The sequence below is a fragment of the Choloepus didactylus genome, chromosome X (genome assembly GCF_015220235.1).
Source record: "Choloepus didactylus isolate mChoDid1 chromosome X, mChoDid1.pri, whole genome shotgun sequence".
NCBI lineage: Eukaryota > Metazoa > Chordata > Mammalia > Pilosa > Megalonychidae > Choloepus > Choloepus didactylus.
Genome location: NC_051334.1, coordinates 167,819,133 through 167,842,778, shown reverse-complemented (window position 1 = coordinate 167,842,778; position 23,646 = coordinate 167,819,133). Strand labels below are relative to the sequence as shown.

Genomic DNA, 23,646 nt, shown 5'->3' with positions numbered 1-23,646 from the left:
AAGGTTTTCCCACACTCCTTATATACAAAGGGCTTCTCTCCCATGTGAGTTCTCTGGTGTCTAATGAGGTTTGACTTCTAAATGAAAGCTTTTCCACAATTCTTACACTCAAATGGTTTCTCACCAGTGTGACTCTTCTGATAGGTAAGGAGGTTTTTCTTCTGGCTGAAGGATTTCCCACATTCATTACATTCACAAAGCTTCTCTCCAGTATGAGTGTTCTGATGTTTAATGACATCCTACTTTTGACTGAAGCCTTTTCCACATTCATTACATTCAAAAGGTTTCTCTCTGGTATGAAAACTTTCATGCTCAGTGAGGTTTGATGTGTGGCTGAAGACCTTCCCACATACCTTACAGACAAAGGGTTTTTTCCCACTATAAATTCTGTGCTGACTGAGGTTAACATCTGAATGGAAACTTACCCACTGTTTGCTAAGGCTGCCAGAATGCAAAACACCAGAGATGGATTGGCTTTTATAAAAGAGGGTTTATTTGGTTAAACAATTACAGTCTTAAGGCCATAAAGTGTCCAAGGTAACACATCAGCAACCGGGTACCTTCACTGGAGGATGGCCAGTGGTGTCTGAAAAACTTCTGTTAGCTGGGAAGGCACATGGCTGGCTTCTGCTCCAAAGTTCTGGTTTCAAAATGGCTTTCTCCCAGGATGTTCCTCTCTAAGCTGCAGTTCCTCAAAAAATGTCACTCTTGGTTGCTCTTGGGGGTGTTTGTCCTCTCTTAGCTTCTCTGGAGCAAGAGTCTGCTTTCAACAGCCATCTTCAAGCTGCTTCTCATCTGCAGCTACTTTCTCAGCTTCTGTGCTTTCTTCAAAGTGTCCCTCTTGGCTGTAGCAAGCTCATGCCTTCTGTCTGAGCTTATATAGTGCTCCAGTAAACTAATCAAGGCCCATGCTGAATGGGTGGGGCCACACCTCCATGGAAATTATCCAATCAGAGTTATCACCCACAGTTGGGTGGGGTGCATTTCCATGGAAACAACCTAATCCAAATGTTCCAAATTAATCCCCACTAATATGTCTTCCCCCACAAGATTGCATCAAAGAACATGGCTTTTTCCGGGGGACATAATATATACAAACCAGTACACCCACATTCACAAGGTTTGTCTCCAGTACTGATTTTTTGATGAATGAGGATTTATTTCTGGCTTAAGATTTTTCCACATTTCTTACATTTATAAGATTTCCCCCTGTATTACCTTTCAAATGTAGGGTAAGAAATGAGATTCTAGAGAAAACTTTATCATATTCAGTACAAAGGTTTCTCTCCCATATAAATTTTGTAATGCTCAATGAAGTTTTGTTACATTCACTGATTTCTCTCCAGTATGAACTTTCTTCTGCTTAATGAGATTTGTCATCTAGCTAAAGGCATTTCAATATTCCTTAGAAACACAGGGTTTCTCTCCAGCATGACTTCTACATTTAATAAAGTATGATATGTGAATGAAAGAAGTTTTCCCAAATTCAGTAAATTCACAGGGTTTCTCTGCAATATGAATGTTCTGTTATCAGTGGGGTTCAAATTTTTTTAATGGAGGGCATTTTCACATATTTGCACTTTATGGGTGGTTATTACCACAAGGGGTAAGCTCTGGCAGAAGGGTTCAACTAATTAAATTGATTATTCCTTCCCATACAGCTTCCTTCATGATGAGATAAGTCTGAACTGCATTTCAAACTCTTACTATGTGAGTTTAAAGAGAGGCTTCCTTTACAAAAAAATTCTGTGGTCAGAGGAGGTATTTTTCCAATTTTCTTAGATACTTTGCCTTTTTTCTCAGTCTGTTCTTTACTGTAGATGGATGCAACTTGCTTTCTGAGTCTTGTTGCTTCTCTATTGGTTCACTATCTTCTTTAGGCTTCTTCTGGACAGACTTTGTTTCCATTTTTTTCTCCACCATCCGGGCTTGCCTTCCTGCTTCAATGGAGGATCACACAGAGTTTGGTCACTTATAACCTGCTAAAAGGGAAATGACACAGCACTAGAATGTTAATGCTGGGGACAAAATACCATTCTAGAACTCAGGTTGAACCTGATCTGAAAGATGAGGAAGGTGCAGTTTCCAAGGATGCACAAGAATGCACCATTGGGCAATTTCACATGTAGCAGTCTACTTTAGAGATACTTCTGCATAACTGCAGACAAAGACCAAAATGTCCATTCCAGGTGCTGTGCCTGTGCACTGCAAGTGATATTCATCTTTGAATGTTTAGTAAAATTCACCAGTGAAACCGTTTTGTCCTGAGATTTTGTTTGTTGGGAGGTTTTTGATTACTGATTCAATCTCTTTACATGTTATTGGTCTGTTGAGATCTATTTCTTCTTGAGTCAGTTTAGGTAATTTGCATGTTTCTAAGAAATTGCCATTTCATCTAGGTTACCTAATTTGTTAGCATATAACTGTTCACTGTAACCGCTTATAATCCTTTTTATTTCTGTAAGGTTGGTAATTATGTCTCTCATTTCATTTCAGATTTTTGTCATTTGCATTCTCTTTTTCTTTGTCAGTCTAGGTAAAGGTTTGTCAGTTTTATTGCTTCTTTCAAAGAACCAACTTTTGGTTTCATTTGTCCACAATGTTCAGCACCTATTAATTATCCTTGCCTACAATGATTATTAACTGCAGTGTTTGCCAACTGGTGATTTTCGATTACCACTCTTCCTTCTACATTTATTGATTGGCATTCTACTATATGAAGGAATTGTATCTTCTTTTACTTCACTTATTTATTTATTCATTTATTTATATCAGTATAAACTTGTAAAAATTTAATTTATTCTATGGACAGGAACAATTTTTTAACACTCTTGCTAGGCTTGGACAAATTGCTTTCTGGAAAAGCACTGTACAGATTTACAGTCCATCAGGTAATGTGCAAATGTCCCATCTCTCTGCACCACCACAGGAAATAATTATCTTTAAATAACCCTTGAATTTGATGGGGAAAATTGTATTAATAACTGCTTTTATTTGCATTTCTTTTATTGCTATTTAAATGTCTTCATTGTTTTTTCATCTTCTCTCATTTCATCTTGCAATCTAAGACTTTTCCTAGTCTATCTTATGAGTTCTTTATTCATTGAGGATATTATTATAAGCATAATAATGTGTAATGCATTTTCTCAATTTCTCTTTGTTTTGATTTTCTTTTAGAATGAATATGAATTTTACAATATGTCATGACAGGATTTATCATTAAAGATAAAATCCTTAGGATTCTTTTGGCTTATAAGATGGTACAAAAAGAATAACAATTTGGGCATCATAAATATTTTCAAATGAAGATTATTAAAGTAAGTTAATTATACCTTGGAAGGAAATTACATTTTGCTGTACTTATTTATGGTTTCTTTACCCATTCTTTAACAAATAAACTGGATAGCTCCTAACTATTTAAAACGCAAATTCTTGGCATCCCCTAAAACTTCTTTTCTTATATTCTTAGAAACTGCAGGTTAATAGATTAGTGAAGTATGGAAGACAAAAGGCAAGAAAGAATCAAAGTGCTAGGACATTGACAACAAGATATTCTTTTTTTTTCCAACTTTTTTGAATTTATTGAGGCCTCTGTTGGGCCCTTGTAACATGGAATCTCCCCATGTATGAATTTAAAGAACATGTGTTTTCTGTTGAATATACATATGTACATAAGAGCTAAAAAATAATAATAATAAAGGTACAATCAATGCCATTTTTGCTTCTGTGGTTACATTCTTCCCCCTCTGGTGAGATTGTTTACTCTCTTGACCTCTATCCTTGGCTAAGTCAGGCTTGTTACAGGCTGTTTAAGGGTTCCAAGCTCTGGGCTGCTGCACTGTCACTTTGTCAAAAATCACTTGAGCATATTAGTGTGGATATATTTCTGGGTTCTCCATTCTGTTCCACTTATTAACATGTATATCCCAGCACCCATACCCAACAGCCTCGATTTTCTATATTATAAGTATTGAAATCAAGGAGATGAGTTCCTCTCACTTTTTCTTTTTAAAAATAGTCTTTGCTTTCTAGTTCATTTTTCATTCCATATAAATTTTAAAATATCTTGTCTATGTCATCCAAAAAAACCTTGTTGGAATTTTGATGGGAGTCATCTTAAACCTGTGCATTTCAAATTGAGAATTTATATCTTTATTATGTTGATCCTTCCATTCCAAGGTAAATCATGCAAATGCATACCCCATACAAAAGGCATGTTTTTAAAAATATCAACCTGAACACATCAATTCCTTGCTTAAAACCAATCATTGTGGGAAAAGGTGGAGAACAATATGGTGGATGGCGAGGAGCCAGAGAAGGAAAGAAGGAGAATAGAGGAGCTGCTGGCTGAGAAAGTGGCTGTTGATGGTGGGTGTGGGGACACTGGAGACTGGGAAGGTCGCTGGAACCATGTAAAGAAGTTCTTTGAGCGACCTGGACTCTTCACACACCCTGATTTCAAACCGAGCACTGAATCTCTGAAGTTTTTGTTAGATACAGGTAAAGCTCTAGTCATTGGAGATGGCGGCTTAGGATGTGAGCTCCTAAGAAAGCTGGCATTGTCTGGTTTTAGACAGATTCATGTCATAGACATGGACACTATAGATGTTTCCAATCTAAATGAGCAGTTTTTATTTAGGCCTAAAGATGTTGGAATTCCTAAAGCTGAAGTTGCTGCTGAATTTCTAAATGCAAGAATTCCTAAATGCAATGTAGTTCCACATTTCAACAAGATTCAGGATTTTAATGGCACTTTCTATTGACAATTTCATATTATTGTATGTGGACTGGACTCTATCACTGCCAGAAGATGGATAAATGGCATGCTGATATCTCTTCTAAATTATGAAGATGGTGTGTTAGATCCAAGCTCCATTGTCCCTTTGATAGATGAGGAACAGAAGGTTTTAAAGGAAATGCCAGGGTGATTCTACCAGGAATGACTGCTCGTATTAAATGTACACTGGAACTTTATCCACCACAGGTTAATTTTCCCATGTGCACCATTGCATCTATGCCCAGGCTACCAGAACACTGTGTTGAGTATGTAAGAATATTGCAGTGGCCTAAGGAACAACCTTTTGGAGAAGGGGTGCCATTAGATGGAGATGATCCTGATCATTCAGTGGATTTTCCAAAAATCCAGTCAGTAACCTCTATTGAAGAGCGAACAAGGCCAAATCTCTTCAAGACATTGAAAGAATTGGGACGTGTTGATGGGCAAGAACTGGCAGTCGCCGATGTCACCACCCCACAGACTGTACTATTCAAACTTCATTTTACTTCTTAAGGAAAATAAATCTGTGTGACTAGGCTGCATGCCGCCCCCACTGCAGGACCCACTCACAGGCCCAACAAGTTATTCTTTTGAAAGTTTATCAAGTCAATGGAGAAATTAACTCTTATTTTTTTCCTTTGTAAAAAGATTGAAAATGTTTGAAGTTAATTGGAAGTCTAGGAGCCGACATTTGGCTCCATTGCTGTCAACATTTCCTGAACCAGTATACTAACATGAATGATGTCACTTCAGAATCTCTCCTTCCTATTCTTGCTCACTGGGTAGGTGTATCTCACCTCTGTCCCTGGTTCTGTGATGAAAACCATTTTCTTGTCATATTTGTTTTAGACCACACCATAATCCTGGGGTATGTTCTGAGATGGGGGTGAAGAATTCATCTTGTTCAAATGGATATCCAGTTGAAGTAGCAATTTTGTTTCCCCACTATACTACTTTTTTCAGGTTGCTAAAGCTTCCAAAATGCAATATGCCAGAAATGGATCAGCTTTTACAATGGGGGATTATTAGTTCACAAATTTACTGTTCTAAGGCCATGAAAATGTCCCAGTTAAGGCATCAACAGGACAATACCTTCTCTGAAGAAAGGCCAATGGCATCTGGGGTTCTTCTGTCACATAGGAAGGCACATGGCTAGACTCTCCCAGTCCTCTACTGAGTTTAGCTTCTAGTTTCTGTCACTTTCTCCAAAATGTCTCTGGGCTTCTGTTTTAGCTTCTCTCTTAGCTTCTCCCAGGGGCAAACTCTGGATTACTTATCTTAGGTTTTCTTTCAGCGTCTTTTTAGCTTCTCCCTGGGGCAAATTCTGTGTTACATATCTTAACTCCTCCCTTACCTTCTCCACTTGTCTCCCCCGGGGCATTTCTGTCTAAGCATCTCTGAGCTGTCTTCAAAATGCCTCTGCTTTTTATCCTCTCATAGAGGATGCCAGTGAAGATGATTGAGACCCACCTTGAATGGGTGGTGTCATATCTCCATGGAAACAATCTAAATCAAAAAGTCCTACCCCACAAGATTGGATTAAAAGAACATAGTCTTTTATGGGGTACATACCAGATTCAAACCAGCATACTACTCTATCACTATATCATAAATCAAATAACCCTATATGTGTGAGTCTATTCCTGAACACTATTCTGTTTATTGAAGCATACCAATTTAAGTATCATTTTTCCAAATAGTCTATTTCCCTGTTAAATTTGTTTAATAATCCCTTATTGTCTTATTGATTAGTGGTGTTGGCTCTCTCAAATCTATCTTTTTTTGCCTCAAAAAGCTTTATTATTTACAGTTGTTTCACTGCTCAAATTTATCTTTTATTTATTAGGGTTTGCTTTGGAGTTGGTCAGACTGTTGCATCACACCCAGGGAGTGACACCAAAAGATGACCTGAAGATGATAATTGTGCCCTTTACATATCCATGAGAACTTGGACCTACTATTTCTGCCCTAGAAACTGAGCCCTCTCAGGGAAAGTGTTCATTATCAGAGGGAACATTCCCCAGAGAGCAGGAACATTCATCATAGGTGGAGTGACTGTGATCCTGACATGCAGGAAGCATACCACAACATCCACACAATCTAAAGAGGTCAGAGTAGGGTCCATCTGAGCAGTAATCACTGCTGCAGGATAGTGAACAGGTGACATCCACTAGAGAATTATCCTTCTAACCTTAAAGTTTAATCTCAAGAACCCTGGGATCAATCTTCTCTAGAGCAGTCATAGAGAGCAGAACATATTCCTGGACAGTGTGTTCATAATAAAAGCTGATCCAACACCACACTTTCCTTGACTAAGATCTGATTAGTAGATCATTGTTCTTCCCCTTGCTCCTTCCTTTAGGTTCATTTCCTGATGCTGACCAGCTCCTGAACTCTAGACTAAGTCTCAGGCTCTTGACCCTATACTTACTTATTCTTATACACAGAGTTGACTTCCTGGTTTGCAACTTGGATCGATCTCTTCTGTGAATAAAATTGTGGTTACTTCCTATTAATGGGCCCATGCCATTTAGGCCACTCTGCACAAATACTTAGCCAATCCAGCCCCAAGCCAGTTTACCCAACTGTCTTCCCAGAGAAGTTCTTTTGTATGATCATGAGGGAGTCTCAAGCTGGGTGTACGTATCCAGGGAGAGTATGATGGACAATTGCCCAAAACTGGGGTTACTCAATAAAGTGGGGTGAAGTTCAAGGTACTTCATTGGTCAAGATAATACGGTTGAATGTAGTTATACGGATTAGGAACATGAAAGGTTTAAAGCTTTAAGCCTGTATATCAAGGTCTGAGAAAGCCTATTCCAAATTGTTGCCTTTAAGTAAGGCCTACCTCAGGTCCTGTTATTACCAGACCTGAAGAAATAAATTACTTCTTTGTCCAATACAATATCCACATATCTGGTTCCTGGAGTATGTTCTTGGTTAAGGTGAGGCATTAAATATCCAGGAGGAAGACATAAGTTGAATGTTTCTGAAAAACTGAACAGAAAACCAATATGAAGAAGGGCCTATATAGGAGTTAAAGCTTTGAGCTGTCTGTCTCTACCTAAGCAAAGGCAAAATAGACAGATAAAAGCAAAAGCAAAGTTGAAGTAGTGATCTATCAGTGAGAGGTGAATTAAAGACAAATGTTATTTTTTTTTTCAGTTTTATTGAGATATAGTCATATATCATACAGTCATCCATGGTGTCCAGTCAGCTGTTCACAGTACCATCATATAGTCGTGCATTCATCACTCCAATCTATTTTTGAACATTTTTCTTACACCAGAAGGAATAAAAATAAAAGTAAAAAAGTACACCCAAATCACCCGCCCCACCCTATTTTTCATTTAGTTTTGTTCCCATTTTTCATCCATGCACTGGATAAACAGGCTGTGATCCACAAGGTTTTCACAATCATACTGTCATCTCTTGTAAGCTACGTAGTTATACAATTGTTGTGAACCCCATTTTTAGTATTTCTTATATGAACATATCTATTACACATTAAAAAAAAGCAAATACTCTAATATAACAAGTAAACAGAATTAATCATAGAAATAATTAAAAAAAATTTAATTCCCTCTCACCTTTATTTTTTCAGTTGCCAATCATGTATACCTGAATTTGTGTGTATTGAGTTTCTATAAAATGAGTAAACGAGTAAAATGTAATTTTTTATCATGTTATGTAGAAAAAAACCATAACCAGAATTTTGACTTTATTTCACAGTGATGCCTTGAAAAGTTCATTAGTTTCACAATGGTATGCTTTAATTTTTGGGAAAGGTAAAGCTGATGTCAGTTCAGTGTTTTTTTTTTTTTTTCAATATACAGAAATCAATTATATTTCTATATACTAACAATAAACAATCTAAAAATGAAATTATAAAAATGATTCCATTCACAACAGCATCTAAAAGAATAAAATGTCTAGGAATTTAACGAAGAAGTACAAGATTTGTACACTGGAAATTACAAAACATTGTTGAAAAAAATTAAAGACCTAACTAAATGGCAAAACTATTAGTGTTCGTGGATTGGAAGACTCAACATTGCAAGATGACAATACTCCCCAAACTGATCCGCTGACTCAATGCAATCCCCATCAAAAGCCCAACTGGCTTTTTTAAGAGAAATTGAGAAGAATATTTTTTTTTTATCATCATTTTATTGAGATAGATTCACATACCACGCAGTCATACAAAACAAATCGTACTTTCGATTGTTTACAGTACCATTACATAGTTGTACATTCATCACCTAAATCAATCCCTGACACCTTCATTAGCACACACACAAAAATAACAAGAATAATAATTAGAGTGAAAAAGAGCAATTGAAGTAAAAAAGAACACTGGGTACCTTTGTCTGTTTGTTTCCTTCCCCTATTTTTCTACTCATCCATCCATAAACTAGACAAAGTGGAGTGTGGTCCTTATGGCTTTCCCAATCCCATTGTCACCCCTCATAAGCTACATTTTTATACAACTGTCTTCGAGATTCATGGGTTCTGGGTTGTAGTTTGATAGTTTCAGGTATCCACCACCAGCTACCCCAATTCTTTAGAACCTAAAAAGGGTTGTCTAAAGTGTGCATAAGAGTGCCGACCAGAGTGACCTCTCGGCTCGTTTTGGAATCTCTCTGCCACTGAAGCTTATTTCATTTCCTTTCACATCCCCCTTTTGGTCAAGAAGATGTTCTCCGTCCCACGATGCCGGGTCTACATTCCTCCCCGGTTGTCATATTCTACGTTGCCAGGGAGATTCACTCCCCTGGGTGTCTGATCCCACGTAGGGGGGAGGGCAGTGATTTCACCTTTCAAGTTGGCTTAGCCAGAGAGAGAGGGCCACATCTGAGCAACAAAGAGGCATTCAGGAGGAGACTCTTAGGCACAAATATAGGGAGGCCTAGCCTCTCCTTTGCAGCAACCGTCTTCCCAAGGGTAAAACTTATGGTAGAGGGCTCAACCCATCAAACCACCAGTCCCCTATGTCTGTGGTCATGTTAGCAACCATGGAGGTGGGGTAGGCGAATACCCCTGCATTCTCCACAGGCTCCTCAAGGGGGCACTACATCTTTTTTTTTTTTCCTTGTTTTTCTTTCTTTCCTTTTTTTTTTTTTTTTAACTTTCCCTTCTTTTTTAAATCATCTGTATGAAAAAAAAAGTTAAAAAGAAAACAAACATACAATAAAAGAACATTTCAAAGAGACCATAACAAGGGAGTAAGAAAAAGACAACTAACCTAACGGCTTAACTTCCAACATGTTCCTACTTTACCCCAAGAAAGTTACATAATATAGCAACATTTCTGTGAACTTGTTCCTACTATATCCATCAGAAATTAACAGACCATAGTCATTTCTGGGCATCCCCAGAACGTTAAATAGCTTATCTGTTCTTCTTGGATTATTGTTCCCCCTTCCTTAATTGCTCTCTACTGCTAGTTCCCCTACATTCTACATTATAAACCATTTGTTTTACATTTTTCAAAGTTCACATTAGTGGTAGCATATAATATTTCTCTTTTTGTGCCTGGCTTATTTCGCTCAGCATTATGTCTTCAAGGTTCATCCATGTTGTCATATGTTTCACAAGATCGTTCCTTCTTACTGCCGCGTAGTATTCCATCGTGTGTATATACCACATTTTATTTATCCACTCATCTGTTGAAGGACATTTGGGTTGTTTCCATCTCTTGGCAATTGTGAATAATGCTGCTATGAACATTGGCGTGCAGATATCTGTTCGTGTCACTGCTTTCCGATCTTCCGGGTATATACCGAGAAGTGCAATCGCTGGATCGAATGGTAACTCTATATCTAGTTTTCTAAGGAACTGCCAGACTGACTTCCAGAGTGGCTGAACCATTATACAGTCCCACCAACAATGAATAAGAGTTCCAATTTCTCCACATCCCCTCCAGCATTTGTAGTTTCCTGTTTGTTTAATGGCAGCCATTCTAACCGGTGTTAGATGGTATCTCATTGTGGTTTTAATTTGCATCTCTCTAATAGCTAGTGAAGCTGAACATTTTTTCATGTGTTTCTTGGCCATTTGTATTTCCTCTTCAGAGAACTGTCTTTTCATATCTTTTGCCCATTTTATAATTGGGCTGTCTGTACTATTGTCATTGAGTTGTAGGATTTCTTTGTATATGCAAGATATCAGTCTTTTGTCAGATACATGGTTTCCAAGAATTTTCCCATTGAGTTGGCTGCCTCTTTACCTTTTTGAGAAATTCCTTTGAGGTGCAGAAACTTCTAAGCTTGAGGAGTTCCCATTTATCTATTTTCTCTTTTGTTGCTTGTGCTTTGGGTGTAAAGTCTAGGAAGTGGCCGCCTAATACAAGGTCTTGAAGATGTTTTCCTACATTATCTTCTAGGAGTTTTATGGTACTTTCTTTTATATTGAGATCTTTGGTCCATTTTGAGTTAATTTTTGTGTAGGGGGTGAGGTAGGGGTCCTCTTTCATTCTTTTGGATATGGATATCCAACTCTCCCAGCCCCATTTGTTGAAAAGACCATTATGGCTCAGTTCAGTGACTTTGGGGGCCTTATCAAAGATCAGTCGGCCATAGATCTGAGGGTCTATCTCTGAATTCTCAATTCGATTCCATTGATCTATATGTCTATCTTTGTGCCAGTACCATGCTGTTTTGGCAACTGTGGCTTTATAATAAGCTTCAAAGTCAGGGAGTGTAAGTCCTCCCACTTCGTTTTTCTTTTTTAGAGTGTCTTTAGCAATTCAAGGCATCTTCCCTTTCCAAATAAATTTGATAACTAGCTTTTCCAAGTCTGCAAAGTAGGTTGTTGGAATTTTGATTGGGATTGCACTGAATCCGCAGATGAGCTTGGGTAGAATTGACATCTTAATGACATTTAGCCTTCCTATCCATGAACATGGAATATTTTTCCATCTTTTAAGGTCCCCTTCTATTTCTTTTAGTAGAGTTATGTAGTTTTCTTTGTATAGGTCTTTTACATCTTTGGTTAAGTTTATTCCTAGGTACTTGATTTTTTTAGTTGCTGTTGAAAATGGTATCTTTTTCTTGAGTGTCTCTTCAGTTTGTTCATTTCTAGCATATAGAAACATTACTGACTTATGTGCATTAACCTTGTATCCCGCTACTTTGCTAAATTTGTTTACTAGCTCTAGTAGCTGTATCGTCGATTTCTCAGGGTTTTCTAGATATAAGATCATATCATCTGCAAACAATGACAGTTTTACTTCTTCTTTTCCAATTTGGATGCCTTTTATTTCTTTGTCTTGCCAGATTGCCCTGGCTAGCACTTCCAGCACAATGTTGAATAACAGTGGTGACAGCGGGCATCCTTGTCTTGTTCCTGATCTTAGAGGGAAGGCTTTCAGTCTCTCACCATTGAGTATTATGCTGGCTGTGGGTTTTTCGTATATGCTCTTTATCATGTTGAGGAAGTTTCCTTCAATTCCTACCTTTTGAAGTGTTTTTATCAAAAAGGGATGTTGGATTTTGTCAAATGCTTTTTCAGCATCTAATGAGATGATCAATTGATTTTTCCCTTTCGAGTTTTTAATGTGTTGTAATACATTGATTGTTTTTCTTATGTTGAACCATCCTTGCATGCCTGGAATGAACCCCACTTGGTCATGGTGTATGATTTTTTTAATGTGTCTTTGGATTCGATTTGCAAGTATTTTGTTGAGGATTTTTGCATCTATATTCATTAGGGAGATTGGCCGGTAGTTTTCCTTTTTTGTAGCATCTTTGCCTGGTTTTGGTATTAGATTGATGTTAGCTTCATAAAATGAGTTAGGTAGTGTTCCATTTTCTTCAATGTTTTGAAAGAGTTTGAGTAAGATTGGTGTCAGTTCTTTCTGGAAAGTTTGGTAGAATTCCCCTGTGAAGCCATCTGGCCCTGGGCATTTATTTGTGGGAAGATTTTTGATGACTGATTGGATCTCTTTGCTTGTGATGGGTTGGTTGAGGTCTTCTATTTCTTCTCTGGTCAGTCTAGGTTGTTCATATGTTTCCAGGAAATTGTCCATTTCTTCTACATTGTCCAGTTTGTTGCCATACAGTTGTTCATAATATCCTCTTATAATTTTTTTAATTTCTTCAGGATCTGCAGTTATGTCACCTTTTTCATTCATTATTTTGTTTATATGGGTCTTCTCTCTTTTTGATTTTGTCAGTCTAGCTAGGGGCTTGTCAATCTTGTTGATCTTCTCAAAGAACCAACTTTTGGTGATATTTATCCTCTCTATTGTTTTTTTGTTCTCTATGTCATTTATTTCTGCTTTAATCCTTGTTATTTCTTTTCTTCTACTTGGTTTAGGATTGGTTTGCTGTTCATTTTCTAGCTTCTTCAGTTGATCCATTAGTTCTTTGATTTTGGCTCTTTCTTCCTTTTTAATATATGCGTTTAGTGCTATAAATTTCCCCCTTAGCACTGCTTTTGCTGCATCCCATAGGTTTTGGTATGTTGTGTTCTCATTTTCATTCGTCTCTATATATTTAGCAATTTCTCTTGCTATTTCTTCTTTAACCCACTGATTGTTTAGGAGTGTGTTGTTTAACCTCCAGGTATTTGTGAATTTTCTAAGTCTCTGATGGTTATTGACTTCTAATTGTATTCCATTGTGGTCAGAGAATGTGCTTTGAATAATTTCAATCTTTTTAAATTTATTGAGGCTTGTTTTATGTCCCAGCATATGATCTATTCTGGAGAAAGTTCCATGAGCACTAGAAAAGTATGTGTATCCTGGTGATTTGGGATGTAATGTCCTGTATATGTCTGTTAAATCTAATTCATTTATCAGATTGTTTAGGTTTTCAATTTCCTGATTGGTCTTCTGTCTGTTTGATCTATCTATAGGAGAGAGTGATGTGTTGAAGTCTCCCACAATTATTGTGGAAACATCAATTGCTTCCTTTAGTTTTGCCAGTGTTTCTCTCATGTATTTTGTGGCACCTTGATTGGGTGCATAGACATTTACGATTGTTATTTCTTCTTGCTGAATTGCCCCTTTTATTAGTATGTAGTGGCCTTCTTTGTCTCTCAAAACATCCCTGCATTTGAAGTCTATTTTATCTGAGATTAATATTGCTACACCTGCTTTCTTTTGGCTGTAGCTTGCATGAAATATTTTTTTCCATCCTTTCACTTTCAATTTCTTTGTGTCCCTGTGTCTAAGATGAGTCTCTTGTATGCAACATATTGATGGTTCATTTTTTTTGATCCATTCTGCGATTCTATATCTTTTAATTGGGGAGTTTAATCCATTTACATTCAACGTTATAACCGTGAAGGCATTTCTTGAATCGGCCATCTTATCCTTTGGTTTATGTTTGCCATATTTTTCCCTCTCTCTATTAATATCCTTTATTGTACCCATACCGAATCTCTTTAGTACTGAACCTTTCTCCAAGTCTCTCTGTCCTGTCTTTGTTTCTCTGTCTGTAGGGCTCCCTTTAGTATCTCCAGTAGGGCAGGTCTCTTGTTAGCAAATTCTCTCAGCATTTGTTTGTCTGTGAAAAATTTAAGCTCTCCCTCAAATTTGAAGGAGAGCTTTGCTGGATAAAGTATTCTTGGCTGGAAATTTTTCTCACTCAGAATTTTAAATATATCGTGCCACTGCCTTCTCGCCTCCATGGCGGCTGCTGAGTAGTCACTACTTAGTCTTATGCTGTTTCCTTTGTATGTGGTGAATTGCTTTTCTCTTGCTGCTTTCAGAACTTGCTCCTTCTCTTCTGTGTTTGACAGTGTGATCAGTATATGTCTCGGAGTGGGTTTTTTTGGATTTATTCTATTTCGGGTTCGCTGAGCATTTATGATTTGTGTATTTATGTTGTTTAGAAGATTTGGGAAGTTTTCCCCAACAATTTCTTTGAATACTCTTCCTAGACCTTTACCCTTTTCTTCCCCTTCTGGGACACCAATGAGTCTTATATTTGGACGTTTCATATTATCTATCATATCCCTGAGGTCCATTTCGATTTTTTCAATTTTTTTCCCCATTCTTTCTTTTATGCTTTCATTTTCCATTCTGTCATCTTCCAGGTCACTGATTCGTTGTTCAACTTCCTCTAGTCTTGTACTATGAGTGTCCAGAATCTTTTTAATTTGGTCAACAGTTTCTTTAATTTCCATAAGATCATCCATTTTTTTATTTAGTCTTGCAATGTCTTCTTTATGCTCTTCTAGAGTCTTCTTGATTTCCTTTATATCCTGTACTATGGTCTCATTGTTCATCTTTAGTTCTTTGAGTAGGTGCTCTAGGTGCTGTGTCTCTTCTGGTCTTTTGATTTGGGTGCTTGGGCTTGGGTTATCCATATCGTCTGGTTTTTTCATATGCTTTATAATTTTCTGTTGTTTTTGGCCTCGTGGCATTTGCTGAACTTGATAGGGTTCTTTTAGGGTTTGTAGACCTATTGAAGTCATTATCTCTAATTTATCAGATCTACAGCTTCGTGGAGTACACTTTCTCTAACTAACCAGCAGGTGGCGTCCACGAGCCACCTGTCCTCCACAAGCCAGTTCTCCCCTGCTTAGCCTTTTTGGTGAGTGGGGGAGTGAGTCTTGTGGGGCCCAATTGGTGTACCAAGCTTGCGTGTGTAGTTGGTGTTGCCTGCCCTGTATATGGGGCGTGTTTCTGGGCAGTCGGGGAGGGGGGGTGGCCCTAACAATCAAATCTCCCTGGTGATCCTAGAGTTTTAAAGCTGCTGCAATAGTCTAATCCTTCAGTTCAGTCCTGCCACAGTTTGTCTCTGCCACTGACCCACAAGTCCTTGGTATTGGCGTATGGCTCCTGAGACTTGCAAGTGGGCCCCTCTTCCAGGCTGTGCACCCCGGGTCCTCTGTTGAGGGATGACTGTGCTGTGTCACAGGTGAGTGCTGTCCCCCCAGGGCAGTTCTGGGCTGCTGGGCTGTGTAGGGAGGCTCCCAGTCTGCTGAAATGATGGCTGAATGGGGCTTTGTTAATTCACACTGCTCCACCTTCCCAACTCTGGGACAATCAGCTGAGGTTGCAGGGAAGGCTAATGTCCACGCCCAGTTTTGTGGTGTGTGCCTGTTATTTGAAGCACTTCCGTCACACTGGGTTGTCTGGGGCAGCTCTGGGCTATGGGGCTGGCGATGGGCAGGAGTGTTTCCTGTCCACCAGGATGGTGGCTGTGAGCGGACACCCCCGTTTTCTTGGGAAGTTGTGGTGTTTAGTGAATTTTCTCAGCCACTGGATTATTGCCTTTTGTCTCAGAGCTCTCTTAGTTCTGCTCTTGACTTGACGTGCCCAAATTGAAAGTCTTTGAAGCTTTCTGTATTGGGTTTCTTAGAGTAATTGTTTTAGAAAAAGAAAAAAGGATTAAAAAAAAAAAAAAAAAAGGGCGCTCCTCAGAGATCTAATGGGTTATTGAAATGCTAATAGACAAAGCAACCAGGGCCATTAAGGAAAGGTCCACAGGGCAGAGAGATCAGCTTTTCTTCGGGATTTGCATATGTGCCTCAAGGCCTGAGCTCCACCCTTCCCCTTTCTGTGTTCACCAGAACTCCAAAAATCCTCTGCTTTTATTTTGGAGTTTTTCGTGTTGTTGTTTTTTTTCTATGCCCGTCTCCTCTCTGCTGGGCTGGCTGCTCTCAGATTCTCTGGTGTCTGGTCTCCGTCTATCTATGTTTGGAGTTTGGATCAGCAGAATGAGTTTCCGATAAGGGCTGCCACTGCAGTTCGCCCTTCTCCTTCCCGGAGCTGACAGCCCCTCCTCCCACGGGACTGAGCCTGGCAGGGAGGGGCGCGGGTCCCCTGGCCGCAAAAACTTACAGATTTCGCTGATCTCAGCAGTTCGACATTTTCATGAGTGTTGTATGAAGTATGCCCAAAGACAGATTCCTCTGTGGTGTCCAGTCCACGCAGTTCCTGGCTTTCTACCTACTTTCCTGGAGGAGTAACTAAAATATACAGCTCACCAGTCTGCCATCTTGCCCCGCCTCCCGACAAATGTTATTTTATAAAGAAAAGGATACATTTCATAATGTAAACAGTCATGAATATCTATAGACCAAATAAATTTTAAAAATAAAATCATATAATCTTGATCAAATAATTCTGTTTCTAGGAATTTATCCTATGGAAATATACAGATATATCTATCTATCTATCTGTCTATCTATCTATCTATCTATCTATACACACATACATATATATATTATAGTATTCTTTGGAAGAGTAAAAAATTGACAAAAACAATTCATATAAAGAGAAGACTCATTAAATAAATAAATGATGGCATATATATACTATAAAATGCTATGCACCTATTAATAAGAATGAGGCAGCTCTCCAAGTGTTAATTTGGAATGATTTACAAGATCTATGGTTAAGCTAATAAAAGATGATATAGAGAAAGCTATTATATTATAAATACTATGAAGCACATATCTCACATGCATATATCTGTAGATATGTAGAATATAACTTAAGGGGTCATATGAAAAAAATTGCTAACAGTATTTGCTTGAGGACAGTCAAAGTCAGAAAAGCCCTGAAGATGAGAAATTTTGAACCTGGACTTCTAGAACATGGTAAAATACCAATCAATGGTGAAGGCAGATTAAATATATTTTCAGAGATGCACAATGTCAAAGAGCTCACACAGCAAGGGGTCATTTGGGGAAACTATTTAAAGATGCATTACCCCAAATGAGGAGTAAAACAATGTTGAAGGAGTAGGGGGTGGGAAGCAGTGAGTAGAAGTTGCAGGATGATGATTTACAGTAAGTCAGAATAGCAACCAGACTGTTTGGAGTGTGAGGGAGAAGGGCTCCAGATGGAAGTTTCCACTATAAAAAAGGGGGAGTGGGGATCGATAAAATAAACAGTATGTCTGGGACTCTGCATGCAGTACATGTGCTGAGCACACACACTGTTAACTTAGTACTACCCTTTAAGAGAACCGGTGTGAATTTACAACAGAGACAAAAATGAAAATATTTATGTAACACAATATTCTTCACTTTTTCAAAGGGGTTTGCCACAGAAATCCTATGATTAGAGTCTTCACTAGCGTGATTTCCAAATCAACTGCATTCATAAACGTTTAAGACATCAGTTGCCAATGCCAATTGAAAACTTGATTTCTCCTCTTCTTCCAGTTCTATACAGTTTGTGAAGCTTGATAGTCTCTTCTCTCCAACAAGACTTAGATCCCGATTCACTTATGCAATTTGTACAACATCTGCTTATCTCATTATTGTACTAGGTTGAGCCATATGAAATTGCCTTTTTTAAAATGCATGTCATACTGTGAGCCATTGATTGTATACTTTGGATGGATTGTATGGTGTGTGAATATAACTCAATAAAACTGAATTTTTAAAAATGCATGTCAACAGTAGTTGAATTTCAGGAATTTAATATGTTTTGAACTAATGCTACAATTCTTTGTATATTTGGGCCTCCATTGGACCATGTAATTCTTTTGGACATGGGTGTTGAAACGCCTTTGTATACTCAGCCTCTATTTTCTCTCTCTCTCTCTCTCTCTCCCTCCCTCCCTCCCTCACTCTCTCTGCCCCTCCCTTCCCTCTAACCCCATTTCCTTTTTCACTCCCCTTCTCAAATTATTGAATGCATTTAAGAATGCATCAAATTCTACCACAAACATGATGACATGACTACTAACTTCACTGATCACAGGTAATTCTTTTACTAGAGCATTGTTAGCAATGGTTTCTTATGGCTAGACAAAAGAGCAATGAGTCACATTCTGTGGCCAGTTCCAGTTTGTGATCCCTTGTTATTACAAGGGCTGTCCCTTGGATCTGACAATGACAAAATGTTGATGTGAAAAAATCTCTCATAAGAATAGTTCTTCCTCAGATTAAACAAAGGAAATGACATTTCTCCAGTCCTTGTCTATCTCAGCATGGTAGCTATCATAAACAGTATTAAGGCTTGTGGTAGTTTGAAGCTGTTATGTACCCCCAAAAAGGCCATGTTCTTTTATTTTTTTTTTTTTTTTATTTTTTTTTTTTTAAATCATTTTATTGAGATATATTCACATACCACGCAGTCATACAAAACAAATTGTACTTTCGATTGTTTACAGTACCATTACATAGTTGTACATTCATCACCTAAATCAATCCCTGACACCTTCATTAGCATACACACAAAAATAACAAGAATAATAATTAGAGTGAAAAAGAGCAATTGAAGTAAAAAAGAACACTGGGTACCTTTGTCTGTCTGTTTCCCTCCCCTACTTTTCTACACATCCATCCATAAACTAGACAAAGTGGTGTTTGGTCCTTATGGCTTTCCCAATCCCATTGTCACCCCTCATAAGCTACATTTTTTTTTTTTTTTTTTTTTTAAATCATCATTTTATTGAGATATATTCACATACCACGCAGTCATACAAAACAAATTGTACTTTCGATTGTTTACAGTACCATTACATAGTTGTACATTCATCACCTAAATCAATCCCTGACACCTTCATTAGCACACACACAAAAATAACAAGAATAATAATTAGAGTGAAAAAGAGCAATTGAAGTAAAAAAGAACACTGGGTACCTTTGTCTGTTTGTTTCCTTCCCCTACTTTTCTACACATCCATCCATAAACTAGACAAAGTGGTGTTTGGTCCTTATGGCTTTCCCAATCCCATTGTCACCCCTCATAAGCTACATTTTTATACAACTGTCTTCGAGATTCATGGGTTCTGGGTTGTAGTTTGATAGTTTCAGGTATCCACCACCAGCTACCCCAATTCTTTAGAACCTAAAAAGGGTTGTCTAAAGTGTGCATAAGAGTGCCCACCAGAGTGACCTCTCGGTTCCTTTTGGAATCTCTCTGCCACTGAAGCTTATTTCATTTCCTTTCACATCCCCCTTTTGGTCAAGAAGATGTTCTCCGTCCCACGGTGCCAGGTCTACATTCCTCCCTGGGAGTCATATTCCACGTTGCCAGGGAGATTCACTTCCCTGGGTGTCTGATCCCACGTAGGGGGGAGGGCAGTGATTTCACCTTTCAAGTTGGCTTAGCCAGAGAGAGAGGGCCACATCTGAGCAACAAAGAGGCATTCAGGAGGAGACTCTTAGGCACAAATACAGGGAGGCCTAGCCTCTCCTTTGCAGCAACCGTCTTCCCAAGGGTAAAACTTATGGTAGAGGGCTCAACCCATCAAACCACCAGTCCCCTATGTCTGTGGTCATGTTAGCAACCATGGAGGTGGGGTAGGCGAATACCCCTGCATTCTCCACAGGCTCCTCAAGGGGGCACTACATCTTTTTTTTTTATTTTTTTATTTTTTTATTTTTTTAACTTTCCCTTCTTTTTTCAAATCACCTGTATGAAAAAAAAAGTTAAAAAGAAAACAAACATACAATAAAAGAGCATTTCAAAGAGACCATAGCAAGGGAGTAAGAAAAAGACAACTAACCTAAGATAACTGCTTAACTTCCAACATGTTCCTACTTTACCCCAAGAAAGTTACATAATATAGCAACATTTCAGTGAACTTGTTCCTACTACAACCATCAGAAATTAACAGACCATAGTCATTTCTGGGCATCCCCAGAACGTTAAATAGCTTATCTGTTCTTCCTGGATTATTGTTCCCCCTTCCTTAATTGCTCTCTACTGCTAGTTCCCCTACATTCTACATTATAAACCATTTGTTTTACATTTTTCAAAGTTCACATTAGTGGTAGCATATAATATTTCTCTTTTTGTGCCTGGCTTATTTCGCTCAGCATTATGTCTTCAAGGTTCATCCATGTTGTCATATGTTTCACCAGATCGTTCCTTCTTACTGCCGCGTAGTATTCCATCGTGTGTATATACCACATTTTATTTATCCACTCATCTGTTGAAGGACATTTGGGTTGTTTCCATCTCTTGGCAATTGTGAATAATGCTGCTATGAACATTGGCGTGCAGATATCTGTTCGTGTCACTGCTTTCCGATCTTCCGGGTATATACCGAGGAGTGCAATCGCTGGATCGAATGGTAGCTCTATATCTAGTTTTCTAAGGAACTGCCAGACTGACTTCCAGAGTGGCTGAACCATTATACAGTCCCACCAACAATGAATAAGAGTTCCAATTTCTCCACATCCCCTCCAGCATTTGTAGTTTCCTGTTTGTTTAATGGCAGCCATTCTAACCGGTGTTAGATGGTATCTCATTGTGGTCTTAATTTGCATCTCTCTAATAGCTAGTGAAGCTGAACATTTTTTCATGTGTTTCTTGGTCATTTGTATTTCCTCTTCAGAGAACTGTCTTTTCATATCTTTTGCCCATTTTATAATTGGGCTGTCTGTACTATTGTCATTGAGTTGTAGGATTTCTTTGTATATGCAAGATATCAGTCTTTTGTCAGATACATGGTTTCCAAAAATTTTTTCCCATTGAGTTGGCTGCCTCTTTACCTTTTTGAGAAATTCCTTTGAGGTGCAGAAACTTCTAAGCTTGAGGAGTTCCCATTTATCTATTTTCTCTTTTGTTGCTTGTGCTTTGGGTGTAAAGTCTAGGAAGTGGCCTCCTAATACAAGGTCTTGAAGATGTTTTCCTACATTATCTTCTAGGAGTTTTATGGTACTTTCTTTTATATTGAGATCTTTGGTCCATTTTGAGTTAATTTTTGTGTAGGGGGTGAGGTAGGGGTCCTCTTTCATTCTTTTGGATATGGATATCCAACTCTCCCAGCCCCATTTGTTGAAAAGACCATTATGGCTCAGTTCGGTGACTTTGGGGGCCTTATCAAAGATCAGTCGGCCATAGATCTGAGGGTCTATCTCTGAATTCTCAATTCGATTCCATTGATCTATATGTCTATCTTTGTGCCAGTACCATGCTGTCTTGGCAACTGTGGCTTTATAATAAGCTTCAAAGTCAGGGAGTGTAAGTCCTCCCACTTCGTTTTTCTTTTTTAGAGTGTCTTTAGCAATTCGAGGCATCTTCCCTTTCCAAATAAATTTGATAACTAGCTTTTCCAAGTCTGCAAAGTAGGTTGTTGGAATTTTGATTGGGATTGCATTGAATCTGTAGATGAGTTTGGGTAGAATTGACATCTTAATGACATTTAGCCTTCCTATCCATGAACATGGAATATTTTTCCATCTTTTAAGGTCCCCTTCTATTTCTTTTAGTAGAGTTATGTAGTTTTCTTTGTATAGGTCTTTTACATCTTTGGTTAAGTTGATTCCTAGGTACTTGATTTTTTTAGTTGCTATTGAAAATGGTATCTTTTTCTTGAGTGTCTCTTCAGTTTGTTCATTTCTAGCATATAGAAACATTACTGACTTATGTGCATTAATCTTGTATCCCGCTACTTTGCTAAATTTGTTTATTAGCTCTAGTAGGTGTATCGTTGATTTCTCAGGGTTTTCTAGATATAAGATCATATCATCTGCAAACAATGACAGTTTTACTTCTTCTTTTCCAATTTGGATGCCTTTTATTTCTTTGTCTTGCCGGATTGCCCTGGCTAGCACTTCCAGCACAATGTTGAATAACAGTGGTGACAGCGGGCATCCTTGTCTTGTTCCTGATCTTAGAGGGAAGGCTTTCAGTCTCTCACCATTGAGTACTATGCTGGCTGTGGGTTTTTCATATATGCTCTTTATCATGTTGAGGAAGTTTCCTTCAATTCCTACCTTTTGAAGTGTTTTTATCAAAAAGGGATGTTGGATTTTGTCAAATGCTTTTTCAGCATCTATTGAGATGATCAATTGATTTTTCCCTTTCGAGTTTTTAATGTGTTGTAATACATTGATTGTTTTTCTGATGTTGAACCATCCTTGCATGCCTGGAATGAACCCCACTTGGTCATGGTGTACGATTTTTTTAATGTGTCTTTGGATTCGATTTGCAAGTATTTTGTTGAGGATTTTTGCATCTATATTCATTAGGGAGATTGGCCGGTAGTTTTCCTTTTTTGTAGCATCTTTGCCTGGTTTTGGTATTAGATTGATGTTAGCTTCATAAAATGAGTTAGGTAGTGTTCCATTTTTTTCAATGTTTTGAAAGAGTTTGAGTAAGATTGGTGTCAGTTCTTTCTGGAAAGTTTGGTAGAATTCCCCTGTGAAGCCATCTGGCCCTGGGCATTTATTTGTGGGAAGATTTTTGATGACTGATTGGATCTCTTTGCTTGTGATGGGTTGGTTGAGGTCTTCTATTTCTTCTCTGGTCAGTCTAGGTTGTTCATATGTTTCCAGGAAATTGTCCATTTCTTCTACATTATCCAGTTTGTTGCCATACAGTTGTTCATAATATCCTCTTATAATTTTTTTAATTTCTTCAGGATCTGCAGTTATGTCACCTTTTTCATTCATTATTTTGTTTATATGGGTCTTCTCTCTTTTGATTTTGTCAGTCTAGCTAGGGGCTTGTCAATCTTGTTGATCTTCTCAAAGAACCAACTTTTGGTGATATTTATCCTTTCTATTGTTTTTTTGTTCTCTATGTCATTTATTTCTGCTTTAATCCTTGTTATTTCTTTTCTTCTACTTGGTTTAGGATTGGTTTGCTGTTCATTTTCTAGCTTCTTCAGTTGATCCATTAGTTCTTTGATTTTGGCTCTTTCTTCCTTTTTAATATATGCGTTTAGTGCTATAAATTTCCCCCTTAGCACTGCTTTTGCTGCATCCCATAGGTTTTGGTATGTTGTGTTCTCATTTTCATTCATCTCTATATATTTAGCAATTTCTCTTGCTATTTCTTCTTTAACCCACTGATTGTTTAGGAGTGTGTTGTTTAACCTCCAGGTATTTGTGAATTTTCTAAGTCTCTGATGGTTATTGACTTCTAATTGTATTCCATTGTGGTCAGAGAATGTGCTTTGAATGATTTCAATCTTTTTAAATTTATTGAGGCTTGTTTT

At 38.0% G+C, this 23,646-nt stretch overlaps 1 pseudogene; it reads left to right on the top strand.

Annotated features, from left to right (window-relative positions):
• The first annotated feature begins 4,292 nt into the window (after nt 1-4,292).
• LOC119522457 lies at nt 4,293-5,153 on the top strand (annotated as a pseudogene).
• Nucleotides 5,154-23,646: the final 18,493 nt, after the last annotated feature.